The sequence below is a fragment of the Triturus cristatus genome, chromosome 7, assembly GCF_964204655.1.
Source record: "Triturus cristatus chromosome 7, aTriCri1.1, whole genome shotgun sequence".
Classification (NCBI taxonomy): Eukaryota; Metazoa; Chordata; class Amphibia; order Caudata; family Salamandridae; genus Triturus; species Triturus cristatus.
The window spans coordinates 1,243,926,631-1,243,941,500 of NC_140590.1; the positions used below are offsets into that span (position 1 = coordinate 1,243,926,631).

General features: G+C 43.0%; 1 protein-coding gene across 2 annotated transcripts in view; it reads left to right on the plus strand.

Moving 5' to 3' along the window:
- The window catches only part of LOC146811707 (putative DBH-like monooxygenase protein 2), a 243,735-nt gene that overhangs the window by 127,568 nt on the left and 101,297 nt on the right, over positions 1-14,870 (plus strand). The window lies entirely within an intron of this gene.

Consider the following 14,870-nt stretch of genomic DNA (forward strand, 5'->3'; position numbering starts at 1 on the left):
CCCCAGCAAGACTGGCAAAAGTTTCAGGAACACACTAGTGCATGCCCAAGATGTAGAGACCCTTCAGCAGATGATTTACATATGTTCTTAACATGCCCAGAGATCACAAAAGTTTGAAGTCTGCGAATTCTTAACGGAAGTTACAGGTATTTTTTTTAAATACATTTTTTATTATTTTCCATTTCCATCTCCACATCATCTCTTATACAGGTGTTGTAAGCATTATTCAGGAAGATTGTGCTCCACCCTTCATCCCTACAAAGTTGTCATATTATGCAACCACAATGATTTACATTATTACCCACAGTCTTGTTGCCTATTATTCGCCAACTTCCGCCCTACCATCCCCCTTAAGCCCTTTTCCCCACAACCCTCCCGAAATCCAGAACTACTATTTCTACCCACCCCTCCCCTCCCGACCAGTGTGCTCCCCCCCCAGTCGTTAATCTCAATGTGCCTTGATCTATAGGTGTGTGTTCTCTGTGCACTCTTGCAGTTGCTCGGCTTCTCTCCCCCTGCCACCCATCTTCCTCTCCTTTGGTTGTGCTTTCGATCCCCTCATTCTCCCTTGCGCTGTTAACCACCCGTGGTCTAACTGTGGGCCGGCTCATCGTCTTGGTAACGGAAGTTACAGGTATACAGGTGAGGGTAAGTCCCCTAGTTGTATTCTTTGGAATATGTCAAGATAGTGCCACCTGTATTAATAAGATGGATGCAAGATTCCTATTTTATGTGATTTTACTGGGGAGATGGGACATTTGCAAATCTTGGAAATCTGATGTTTTACCTTCTTTTCTGGAGTGTAAAAAGAATGTTGTAAATATAAGTCAGCAGGATATAACATGTGATCCCAGCAGTCTGAAAAAAGTATGGGCTAAGTTGGTGGACTGGATTCAAAAACCTGGGGTCCAATGATTGAGCCAATGATTGGCTGTCTGTCCTGTTCCCTTCTGTGTTACGGGCACACCAGCGAAGGGTGGAAGTGGAAGCAGCTCTCTTTTCTTGATTGGAATGACTCTAACCCAGCCTGGTTTCACCAGAGATGGGAAGGGAGTATTGCCAACAAGTGAATTGGCAGAATTAGTACCAAAAAAAACCCCAAAAAGATCTCTCAGGAAACAAGACACACCCTTTCGCTCACTCTCTTGTACTGGTCCACAATAATATCTGACAGAGACACGATACAGAGTCAAATGTTTATTTTACCTAGCGTGCCCTAACATGCAGTATACGTGCCACAACAAGAAGAAAAATGCATAGTACAAATACAGCCAGCATAGCAGCTAATCCATACATCATGAAGAGAGATTTCATCATAAAAAGACAATAGAGAAAGGACTATAGTGCCTAACCTCCCTCCCCTTGCTAAGAAGAAATATTAATATATAATAGAAGATCTCTGGGCTTTGTCAGCAGACTCCATACCTTAGCCTATAGATGGTAGCTCTACATCGTAGGAGCTGTTTCCCTCTTCTCCCTGGAAAGGTCCCTCTCCAAGTCTGTGTCACCTAATCATGTACCCCACTACAAACCCAAGAATGCTGTCCAAACAACAGCTGCACCGGTATGTTTTGTCTAAGGGCTGGCCAGAACAAAATAACAGGGGTCATTGTTGTTCGACTTTGCACATAATGTTCAGTCAAAATCCCAGAAACATGCAGAGAATGAACCCAGCGATGAGTTCTCATGTGAAAGCGTTCATTGAAAGTATTGCAAAAATAAACACGCGCAGTAATGTGTGCAAAACAGCAGGCAAGTTGCAACGTGCTCATGCTAAGTTAGTGAAAAACGACAATGTCCCTATGGGCCACGTGACAGTGTAAGGAAGCACATTCCAATCAATACTCCATGCAATTTATGCATTATAAGTGGTCTGTTTACAACTTACAAGGAACCACCCGTTGGAGTAAGTAATAAACACTGGGCCTGATTTTGATCTGGGCGGACAGGTTAGTCCGTCACAATGGTGAAGGATATCCCGTCGCCGAAATATAAATCCCACAGGATAAAATGGGATTTTTATATTTCAGCAGATGGGCTATCGGTTACTGTTACAAAGAAGTAACCCGTCCGCCAGGATCTAAATCAGACCCTGATTCAGAAGATCAGTGAGGTTAAAATGGAACGTCATATTAGTTTTTATCTAGCACATCTGATGCATCCACTCTGGCAGGTTCTGTGAGAAAATGTCACAAGCTATCCTAGAAAATATGGGCATCATATGTGGTCCACTGTGTTTTAAAGGAACTCACCAGATGAGGTATGTGACCAAAATTGCCAAAGGGTCAGTGAGATTAAACAGGGGATCGTCCCTGTTGTGGCGAACAATCTCTGCACAGTGCATCTGTAGAAAAACAACAGTGGTAAATAAAACTCTGTATTAAATTCTATCACCTGCGTAGGAAACCTTAGTAATAGCAATGGGCTCAGTATTAACAAGCATTGGCATAGCCAATAGGTCTCGCCTTTGGGACCTTATAAGTGTTTAGCCATGCAACAGTTGCATAACTAAATACTTATAAGGTCCCAAAAGCGAGACCTATTGGCTATGCCAAGCGCCGTGCGGCCGCAAAAGTGAAAGTGATCGCGATCAAACATCAAAGCGGCACTGCGGCCGCGAAAGTAAAAGTAATCGCGGTAAAGCGCGCCGCGCACGCCCGCGCACATGCACTGTAGCTCTAGGCTGGCCTGGTAGCACTTTTTGGAGCCCTCTCAATTCGCTGGGTCATGCGAGACCTAAAAAACGGGGCGAAAAACATTGTATCACTCGAGAAAGATATCTAGCCAGAGGGCGAGAGCTCACCTGTAGATATTACTGGGAAGAGAACAACCCGTGTACCTTCTGGAAACGGTGTTGCCCCACCTCAGGGATAACTGGAACCAAACTGTACGAGTGTATTGTATGCAGAAGCAAAAGCAATGTTTCAACTGTTTAGTAATTAATACAAGGGAAATAGTAAAAGAGGGGTCAATGCCCCTATGGACTCGCCAGTCCCCGTGTTCACTGTCAAAATGAAACGTGTAACTACAAAGGAATATGGCAAATCAGTACCTTAATCATATTAAGTTATCCTGTAAGTAGCTGGAACAATGTCCACATACGCACTTAGTTGAATAAAGTTGCCGCGCTAGGCCGGAGTCAATCCTGGGCCATAAGCGTGGGGATGCTTTCGGTCCTTTTAATATGGCGCGTACACGTGAGAACATGCACCCGGTAGGGGCAATGTAGACCGTGCCTCCCGTAATGGAAATGGCCATTAAATGGCCTCATGTTAGAATTATTTTATAATGGTGTAAATGATGAACACAGATTTGTATAAGTCGTAAATGAATGCAAACCACCAAGTCGGAAGGAATGTCATTCTGAATAAGTCAACCCTATGGATTGGGCAGTGACTAAAGAAATCTGTTAATGGAAATGGAAGTTACAAATCTTGCCCTGGTAGATATTAGGTTACAATGGTTCATGAAAAAAAGAAAAAAATAATTTGAAGATGAGTCTAGGCATAAATTCAGTGTGTGTTATTACTGGAAAAATAGAGTCGTACAATATCCTGGGGTGAAACAGTGTGTGTAGTTATATATGTATTGTATACACCACATAATTATCAATACTTCACGTCAGCATATGCAAAGTAACACATACCGAGAAAAGATTTCAAATGTCTGGCTTGGTATGTCCATCAGCTGGAGTTTTAGATGAAGGCTGCTTGTCTCCAGTCCTCAATTGTGTTCAGGCCATGTGCAATTGAAGCAAGTTAGTCCTTCCATGATAGTTCTTTTTGAGACTGAAGGTTTGCTTTATCCCCACCCCGTGGGCCAAGTGAGATCTGTTCTGCCACCGTATGTCCTCACTGGGGTGGTGGTGCAATTGGAAATGTTCAACAAGAGGTGCCCCTGCCGTGCCACATTTGACTGTACCTCTAGGCAGTAGGATCCTGCATTTGACCTTCTGCGTTGTTTGTCCTATGCTTATTAGATCACATGGGCACCATAAAGCATAGATAATGTCCTGAGTATTGCATTTGGAAAACCAGTGAATGTAACATTAACATTCTTGTGGGAAAAAAACATTTGTATTCATACTGTATTTGCAAGCAACATATTCGCCGCATTTAAAGTGGCCTCATACTGTAGGTAAGTCACATAGTGTATTGAGGGTGATTTTGGGTAGTTGTGGCAAAGTTGCCATTACTAAGGCATCCTTTAAATTCTTCCTTTGTTTGAAGGAAAATAAGGGTTCTTCTTTAGCAGTAAGGTGATCTCCCACTAACCCCCAATGTCTTTTCACGATCTTCTTAACCTCATTGCTTGCTGGGTTGAAGGTAGTTACTCAAGCTATCCATTCCATGGTGTTTTCCCTCAACCGTGGTTTCAAGAAACCCTCTCTATAGTTATATAATGCTCTTTTTCTCACCTGTCTCACTAGTTTTTGTGAGTAGTCCCTCTCAATAAGTTTTTCAAGATGAGATCGGATTAGCTGAAAAACAGATATTTTGGTGCAATTCCTACAAATGTGCAAGAATTACCAAAGGGCAGATAGTCCCTCAGACTTCTGGGGTGGCTACTGGTATAATGATGCAGGGAGTCTCTTTCTGTGGTTTTCCTATAAAGTAAGACAAACATTTTTCCTTGTTCTACTCCCACCCATAGATAAAGAAAGAAAGGGGATACAATTTGGACTCTGTTGCATGGTAAACTGTATGTATCTGGATAGAGGGTTGAGCCACAAATGGAATGAGTGTAGGTCAGGTAGGGAACCTCTGCAGATTAAAAAGACATTATCTATATACCTTACCCATTTTATTATGTTGTTACTAAATGGGTTTTTGTGTGTCAAGATTTTTTGTGTTTCGTAGTTAGCCATGTAGAGGTTTCCCAAATCCGGGGCAAAGAATGCGCCCATCGCTGCTCCCCTGAAAATAAAAGCAATTATGGAATTGAAAATAGTTTTTTGGCATGGCAAGTTCCATGAGTTCCACAGTGACGCAGCTTGGCACACGCATGGGTTGTGTCCCTTATCTCCTAAACCACCCTGAGTTCTTCTGCTTGGGGTATATTCGTGTAGAACGATTGAATATCCATGGTAACCAACGAATCCGTACTTATATTGAATGCAGTGCCTTCGATCATGGTAATAAAGTGCATGCTATCCTTCATGTATAAATTTGTCAGGGATACCCAGGATTTCAAAAACAAATCTATGTACTGGTAAAGCGGTTCGATGATTGAGCCTCATCATGATACGATAGGCCTCCCAGGGGGGCTGATTAGTCTCTTATGGATCTTTGGGAGAGTATAATTGACTGGTATTCTCTACTGCTCTGGGTTCAGCAATTTGTGTTCATTCTTACTTAGGAAACCAAGTTCCAAACCTTTCTGGGTGGTTTTAGCTATCATTAACCCACGGCTGAATACAAAGATATCCTCGGGCGAAAGTGTATGTTTTGATAAGTTTAAAAAGGGAGTCAAGTTTTCTAGAATTGGAGTGTTGGCTGAGATGTTATTAGGGATGCTGTTGTATACCAGAAGTACTGTTCACGTCTGCTCTGGCGTTCCCTTTGTTTCTCCTGGTAGTAAGCACCTCAGTTATTGTTCCAAATAAGATAATTTCTTTAAGAAATATTGAACAAAATGTGTTTGTAAATCACAGTCCAAACCTATTGAATGACGCTTTTGTATTAATTACTGTGGAAGTCAAAGGCTACACTTTCCCCATAGGGATCACTGATACCTGTGCATCAATCATAAAGGTTGAACAGCAGTGGATTGGCAAGTTTATTAAATCACCTTAACATTAACTGAAATATATTGTCAGATAAAGTCAGTTTGTTGCAAATTTCGACAAAGCATTTTAGTTGATTTTCCATGAGTGGGCATTCCTTTAGAATGACGTTTTTGAGTGTAATACACAAGTAAAGCAGCCAGCTGCTGAAGGATAGTGTTCTGTTTTAGGGCTGAATTGTTTTCAGAACCTCTCTCTCAGAAGTAGAGAGGATGGGAGAGGGTGAGGATATGCACAACGTCTAGAGCTTCCGATTTTGGACCTGGGGAACCAAGTTAAAATCTCGGCGTCGGCTAAATATCCTGTGATTCTGGGCAAATCACTTACTCTCCCTGTGCTTACAAAAATGAATGTGTCCTTGTGTAATTTAACTGCTGCTCATGTAAAGCACTCCAATACCTTAGGGTCGAGTTTGTGCTATATAAAACAGCAAAAAAAAAATAACAGTAACTATGGGGAATAAACCCCCATTTCTCTAGTAAGCAAACACGTGATTTACTGCAGAGGAGAAATAACGCTGCTGTGTCCTAAGTTGAAGTCTCTATAATTTTCCCTTGTTTCTTTTTAAAAATGCCTGTAAACATATGACCAAATTCTGAGGAAGTGTGTCGTAAAGTTATTTGACCTTATTTTTAGGTGTCGGTTTGAGAGCGCAACTTTCAACCAGATCTGTTGCTTACAATAAATAAAGCGCTCTTTGGGTTCACCTTTTCAGCTACTGGCTTTTTTGGAGCAGCTTCTTTCCTCCCTTGGCTTAAAGCTTTTTCAATTGCATTTTGTCTCAGCCCTGTCTTCACATGCATTCACCCCCCCCCCCCCCCCCAGGAGAGCATTCTTTACAATGCACGAAGGAGTATTTTATACGTCTGAAAAAATTCAGTCAACTCCAATCACTCATGCATCCCAACAGACCCTTTTTAGACGGGAGACTCATGAGAATGACTTTAATTTAGCGTTCCCCCATCTAAAACCCACTTTAGTACAAGTCCATTTTTTGCAATTGTTAGAATGCATGTACAATGAGCATTTACATGAGCGCCCGGTGCAGAGTTCATCTTTAGGCATGCAGTCTGCTCTAGAGTAAGACATATTGAGGCAGTGTGCACCTCCCCTTCACCCTTTCCCACCCACACTGACAAACTTACAACAATGACTGTCATTATGAGTGGCTCAGTAAATGGGGTGGCTTTCCCTACCCACCAGGGTTAACAGATACCGGTAACTCTGGGGGAAGGGAAAATTCAGCAAATAACAAGTTAAACCCTGAGTGTCCACTTGGGGGAGGCTCCTCCGTAATGGCGGAGGAGCGTGACCCCACTGCCCAGAGCCAGTGGATGATAAATAAAATGATGATAACACCATGTTAATATTGTTTTAATGATCACTGTCTAAGTCACAATGGAGTCCAAGCAATGATTACAGGGCGGGGGCAAGCATGGCAGGGAGGAGTAGTAGTGTGCACTTATAAGTGTGCATGTCAATTTGGCCGGCCGTCTTAAGCTGGCCAAACAGACATGCGCCCTTATGTTTCTCCAACCCAGCTGTGTTGCACAGCCGAGTTGGAGAAAAGCCATAGGCTCCCAGGCACTGTCTGAGTGACAAATGAGGCTGCTTAGACCAATACTGGTGCTGCTCTCATTCTAGGTATAGCATGAGAGTAGTGTCTGGATTGGTTGGGGAGCCTGTGCTTTGAGGTCCATCCACATCCTGGCCGGACGAGAGGTGCAATGATGAGGCTGACACCTATTAATTCCTCTTTTCCTTACACACTTTCACAATGAGATTAAGGAGCTGAAGTCTCTGCGCGAAGGGAAAGTTATCTGGTGTTCCAGTGGATCTCGTAATTCTGGTGGGGGTCAGTAACTGCTGTTATCGTCCCAACTCTTAATGGGAGGCAATAGATTTATGGTGTTTAGGCCAATATATTTATGGTGGTTGGTGTTAGCGCAGCATTTGACGCTCTCTTTAACGCTAGTGCCTAGGAAAAAAGCTGCAACAGGATCGTTGTGAGAACAAAGGCATTTAATCCAGAAGATGCATTAAATGTTCCTTTTTTTTGCAGTTTTTTTATTTGGTACATCTCCTTCTAGTACTAACATACAGTTGTACATTACAGCATTTAAATTGGTTATTGTATCAAGAATTGTATTTTCTCTGGAAGCTTTCTCGGGCTTCCTGAGAAAGCAAATGCCTTTTGAGCCACCCTAGGCACAAGGCAACAGCAGTTCACCTTACAAACTGGCCTCAATCTATCTACCAGGGCCGAGCGTCAGTGTGATCTCTTTATTAGGGATTCCCAGTTGGCCAAAGTGCGTCACCAGACAGCCTGGTGAATTGCACTCAACCTAGATATTTTAAGCTGGTGCTACTTATTACAGGCTTCATTCCATTTTGCTTCTGGTCTCATACCGGCAGCTTCTCAAATGGCAAATTAAATGTTATGAGCCGGCTACCATATCTGCACGCTTTGCTTCCTATCTCATTGGGGCATGTGTGCAAAGCATCTAGTTCTCTACCATGGCAGACTTGGGACCAGCTCTGTTGACCCATTTATCCCCTGGATTCCTGCCAGCCTTGTCTCACAAACTCTGTGTGATACAGTCATCCTTACTGTGGACTTTTTAGGGTGGCTCCCCACATTTGGACCTGCATACTGCACCCGTCTATCAACTAACTCCGTGTTTCACTGTACAGGCTGCGCCCAGGCCCCACTGTCCAGCCACATAATGGGCTCCAACTGGTCAGAAATGATGCCCCTGTTCCTTTCACACTTTTTGCTTCATCTTGCAAATGTGCCTCTGTTTCCTTGGAGTATTCTCTTTTTCCAGCTGGGTTTCAGTAGTTTTGTTTTTCAAGCGGCCGACAAGACTTGTGTTGCACACATCACAATCTGAGACACCTGTAGGTGTCTGGGTGAGTTCAGTGTATGGATGGGTGTTTATAACCGGCCAGATCTAGAGGCTGAAAACAATGCATGTTTCAGACAGTCCCTGTCCGCCCTTCATATAAATGTTGAGACTACATTCTCATCCAATCCGTGGCCTCTCTGCAGAGCGTACAGAGTGATGGCCAGATATATGTCACTTGTAATTGTGGTGAAGTGTTTGAAGTAGCTACACAGCTGACAGAAAAGAAAATACAGCATGTGTTTAGGAATGTTTACTTTGATGATAATGTGAGGGAGACAAAAGGAAGTAGGTGCAAAAGAAGACAATGATGAAGAGGGTGGAAATGAAGCATCACAAAACTGTGTGTAGGAAATGGGTCAATGTGACTAATGCAGTTAGAGCGATTGGAGAGGAAAGTGATGATAAGGGATGAATGGAAGTTGTTACTGGTGTATCTGCTATTGAATAAAAATCAGTGCTACCAAGCAATGGTCAAGGCAGTAGGTCTGGGTTCTCCTATGTCTGATGTATTTGGATGCACTAACAGAAAACACCGATAGAGAAAAATACTGGTCAGGTGGTACGCTGGCTCAAGCACAGGATTCAAGTTAATTGTTTTACATCATGGCCTTAATAACATAAACTACGCCACTTGTAAAAGATTCCTAATTATGCTTCCTTGGCCACACCCCTTTTAAAGGACCCATCCCTTTTTCATCCCACTTAAAGCATTGTAAATAGAAAAGTATTTTTAAAGTTGTTTACTTCACCTCCAAATCTTTCCTGCTGGCTCTTCTTTTCTTTCCTTTCCTTTCCTTTCCTTTCCTTTCCTTTCCTTTCCTTTCCTTTCCTTTCCTTTCCTTTCCTTTCCTTTCCTTTCCTTTCCCTCACAGCATGTGAAAGCCAAGGTTTGTCTCTGTACTATTTACATCCAGAGTACTGTTTGATTCCAAGCGAACAAGGGGAATTAAAAACGGCATGTGGCTTCGGCACTCGAAAAAAACACTCCTGTCTAGGACATACTATGAGGTTGGAAGATAATATATTGAAAATAACAGGTGGGTTGACCTTACATGAGAAAAGACTAACAAACGTTGGGCCTGATTTAGGCGTTGGTAGGCGGAGAACAGTCTGTCAGGGTGGTGGAGGACATCACCTCCCCCACCCCGATGGACTACTGTTTGTAAAATTCAGAAAAGACTACCGGGCAAGCGGTTATCCATGTATTCTGAAAGGAACTGCCACATCACAGTGCTTCCCTTCGGGGTACAAAAATGTCCATGGGTGTCCACCATTGGTTTTGATGACGGTCCATCCAATATTTAACATCTTTTCTTTCTCAAAACACAAACTTCCAGAGCAGGAATTTGTTTTCGAAAAAACAAAACACTAATGCTTCCTACACCCTGGGACTTTACTCCCAGGGAAGGAGAGTGTCATTATTGTATTTTTCTCTCCCTAGTAACCAGGATTTACCTGGTGGTGATGGACAGAAAACAAGCATTTGCAATGCAATAGGTTTCGTATTTGTGAGAGTTTGAGCTATAGGCACTGTAAATGACAATGCCTTTTATTCATGTGTTTTGAAAACCTGCAAGTGATGCATAAACACGCACTTTGTACTTATAATCGTTGCTTACGAGAAGCAAGGCTGGCAGTAAGTTGTGGGAGTGGCACAAGCAGAAGAGCTGTGCATTAAAGAGGGACTATACATATTTTGTAATGGAAAAAGGAAATATGGGTGCTAATAAAACCATAAGCTTGAAACGTGACTCGTGCTTTGAAACACTTTGTTCTGATGATGTCCAAAGCCATCGGCTTTTGTGTAGTGGGAGTCGTTTTCTGTCAGTGCGTGTAGGGGCCCGTTTAGTTTGAAGTGACTAGGAGGAAAGGAGGCAGGCGAGAAGGGTGACTGTGGACAACTGTGACATAATGTCAGAGCAGCACAATTCAGGTGGGGGAGAGGGCCTACAGGGGAGACTAGTGTAGGAGAGGGCAGTGCATCCTTGGCTAGAGAACTCTAAATGTGTCAGCAGCAGGGCACGTTTCATTTGAGCCGAAAGAGAAACTTGTGTGCTCTCACACTAGGGTTTCTGAAGTGGATACAGCTCTACAGCGTTCCGAGAGAAATAAAATAAATTAATACTTAAAGCGCCTTGAAACCCACGCCTCAATATGAAGTGTTCTGTACATTGATGGACTAACAGAACCTAGTAATAACCATCCTATTAACAGCTCTATTTCCTCTTCCACAAGACATGGGCAGCAAATGGAAGCTGTCCTGCTTTCCAGTTTACTTTCTTTATAACGACCATATTGTCGGGTCACCTGCTATTGGCTCAGATTTGGAATGGTAAACCTGGGAGTGTAGAACACTAAAACGCAGTGTGACTTTGAAACTTGCAGACTTGATCGCAGCTTCGGCACATGACTAGATTCCTGTTATTTTTATCTGATCACTTTAGCTCCCTCTGCATACAAGTATTAAAATATATGAAGTGTACGTGTGCAGTGAAAAAGTGTCACTCAAACAGGTAAAAAGGACAACATAATGTTTAGGATCTTGATTTCTTTCCTAAATGCTATTAATTCACAGCACTTCTGTCTCTCACACGTAATCACCCACCCCAGTGATGTTCTGTATTACACATACACAAATACACATTCATAGTTGAGCGAGTTAGTCGCTTGATACTTTTGTCGTGTTTCTGGAGGAAGCCGTGAGTTCCAGTCTATGAATACCCAGGCAAGCCTTTCATCATTCCGAAGCTGATTACTTAAGTACCGTTAAAGTAAGTAATACTAACACTTGGCATTTACAGCACTATGAAGTGGCAATATTGTATTAACAATAACTATAAGAAGGACTCATAGCATACTTATGGGATGAGTGGCGGTTAGCTTAGGGCACCATTGTTGATTGTGTGAACCCGTGTTGTTAAAGTAAAAGCGGGTTCCGTGCTGAAGCATTAAGCATGGCGCCCGGGCGCAGGATTGGGATGACGGCTAAAAAGCACAGGGGCAATTGTTTACTTTGTTCCCCCAGTTAATGTAAAGCAGGCGCCATATTAAAGATTAAACGCAGTGAGCTTTCTCAAAAAAATGCTTTACCCACACAATGGCCTCTCGCAAAAAACATAGTGTGTATTCTGGAACAACAAAAAAATGTTTTATTTACACGATGGCCCCTCACGTCGCATGACACTTCTTCTGAGTTTTGGAAGCAGTGAAACATAAAGTGTGCTGCTGGTAAAAAGAGTGAGTCTAAAAACACTTGTTAAAAAATATTTGCAATGCTATAGGTCTTGCACTTAAATGCGAGACCTATAGCATTGCAAACAAACAGCTGCCATTGTCCCGGCTGCTTCAATAGTGAAAGCAGGCATGGCCCGCTGAATCTAAGCAAAGCACTTCATCGTACCTAATGTAGGAGAAAGTCAATAAAGAAAATAGTACACGTACCGAGTAACAACCAAGTAAAGGGGCCAGTAGCCATGGGAGGTTACAAATGAAGACATTTCCAGACTAAGGAGGAACTAACAAGCCTATTTAGGAATCAGAAGACAGTATTTAGAAGGACAAAGACACAAGCCAATGAAGAATATGGGCAAGGGAGTGGGTGGGGCTTCTCTCCCATACTCTACTACAACAGCTCGCCAGAGCACTGGCTCAGGCTCGACCTAAAAAGGACATAACAAAGTCCCCTCAAAATAAGGGCGGGTGATATAATGTTTTTCCTATGTTGGCTCCTACTCCCTTGGGCCATTCGAGGAGCTAACAGGGCCTCCATCAACAACAAATTTACTGTTTGTCCATCTCTAAATGAGGCGGGTAATCCCAGAGTTTGGTAGAGAGGGTTTCTCCATTGCAACACAATGGAGTTTCCTGTCTGTCAAAACTGTCTGTCAAACTCGAACTCAGGTCTTTGGTCCTACAAGTATATTCCTTTAAGCTAACTGATAGTCCTGTGGCCGCGATCACTGGTATCTTTCTTATTAGGACATTGAGCCTCACTCACTAAGATAGCACTATTCATCATAAAGTCCGTATCTCACCCTGGGCAAGATCATTTTTTAATAGGGTGGGATCCCGAGTGGAAGTTCTTCTTTGGAAACCAGGTGGGACACTGGTCACCAAGCGGCAACTTCTGTGAAAATATGCTATCCTGAGTCTTTGAGATTTTTAAGAGGATTGAAAGAGAATAGACACAGCCAGTAATGATTTCAAGCCATTCTAATGAAGTTCACCTAACCACTTCTTTTATTTATTTTATTTACTTAGAAAGTGGCGAATCACCCCCAGAGGGGTATCTCCACACTACGGAGGTGCTGCAGAAGGCCGAAAAGAGAGGGTTCATTTAGAAAGGTTCAGTTTTAAGGAGCCTTCTAAATAGATGGTAATCTGGGCATTTCCAAAGATGAATGGGGAGCTGATTCCAGTAAAAGGGGGCTAGGTGGAAAAAGGCCTTCCCACCCAAGCCTGATTTTTTGAAACGCAGAACGAGGGGTAGTGATTTAGCTCCTTTGCGTAGGGGTCTGGGTGGCAGATATTGACTGACTTTTCCTGCAAGATACCCAGGACCTTTACCATTTAATGCTTTGTGAACAATACAGCATAGCTTAAATTTGACCTGTTTGCATACTGGAAGCCAGTGTAGCCTTTGTAGAAGAGGGAGAGAAGCTGTTCTGGCAGGAAAGTTCAAGACAAGGCGGGGAGCAGTGTTTTGTACTACTTGAAGTCTGCTCAAAGAGGACTCACTTGCTGAAATCTGGAGAGCATTACAGTAGTCCAGGCGGCTCATCACCAGTACCTGCATGAGAGTTTTCCATACGTTCAAGGGGAGAAAGGGAAATACCCAGCTTAGAAGGCTTAGCATGTGGAAACATGAGCCCACGGTAGCTGTAACTTGCTCCTTCATTTTCAGTTTCTGGTCCAAGCGTATGCCAAGGTTCTTGACCACTGTCTTGGGGACCGGGGTGGCACCTAGGTCAGACGGCCACCATTCTGGGGACCAGAGCATAGGTGCATCTTCAAACAGCATGATCTCGGTTTTCCCGGCATTAAGCTGTAGAAAATTATTCCTCATCCAGGTCGCAATTGTAGTTATGCCTTCCGAGAAGGCAGTCAGGATGTTGTGAGAGTTTTTGTGAAATGACAGTAACAGCTGGGTGTCATCAGCATACGAGATTGGTGTGTAGCCCATCTTTTTAAGTAATCCAGCTGTTGTGGAGCAAAATAAATGTTGAACAAAGGTGGGACTAAGGCAGGATCCCTGCGGTACTCCTTTGGACAGTTCAATGGTCTGAGATCGGAAGGTGCCCAGATTGATGGTCTGAGCTCGTAGAAGAGAAAGCTGGACATAAACTGAAAGGCTTGTCCTTGAAGTCCAGTTTCTTTGAGTCTCCTGAGCAGAATCTGATGAGAGACCATGTTGAAAGCTGCTGACAAATTCAGCAGCACTAGTAGTACAAGTAGTACTACTTGTCCATTATCAAGGGAGTGCCTTATACTGTCGGTAACAGCAATCAATACTGACCCAGTACTGTACATTGGCCTAAACTCAGACTGAGATGGGTCAAGGCATCCAGTAGATTCGACATGGTCAGAGAGATGTTTGTTGAAATGCTTTTCCAACATCTTACTCAGGAGGGGTAGTAGAAAAATTGGATGGTAGTTGGACGGGTCCTCCATAGGGACATGGATTTTCTTACGAATGGCAATTATTTGTGCAGCCTTCCATTCAAGTGGTGGTTGGCCCTGTCTCATTGAAAGATTAAGGATTGAACAAATTGGAGGGGACAACTTGGAGAGCAACAAGGACATTTTGGCTGGATTAATGTCCAAAGGGGAACTTGATTTAACTGTGTTCAGCAGTGACTACACGTCATCGACTGTGAGAAGGGGGAGGTTTTCCAGCGGATGCACATTAGTCGAGGATGGGAGGCAGCAGAAAGTAGTGTCATTCTGGAGGTTCCTGACTATAGTGATTTTAGTGTAGATCAACTCAATTTTCTGTACAAAATGGATAGCTATTTTGTCACAAAGTTCTTGAGAAGGAGCCACTTCATTGTTGCACTTTCTTTCCAATTCCTATATTGATTGGGCTGCATTGTTTCTGTAGATTAGTTTTTATGTTTTGCATAATAGGTGTATGGTACACAGGATTTTTAGAGGGAGGTTAGCTTCCATGTTGGTGG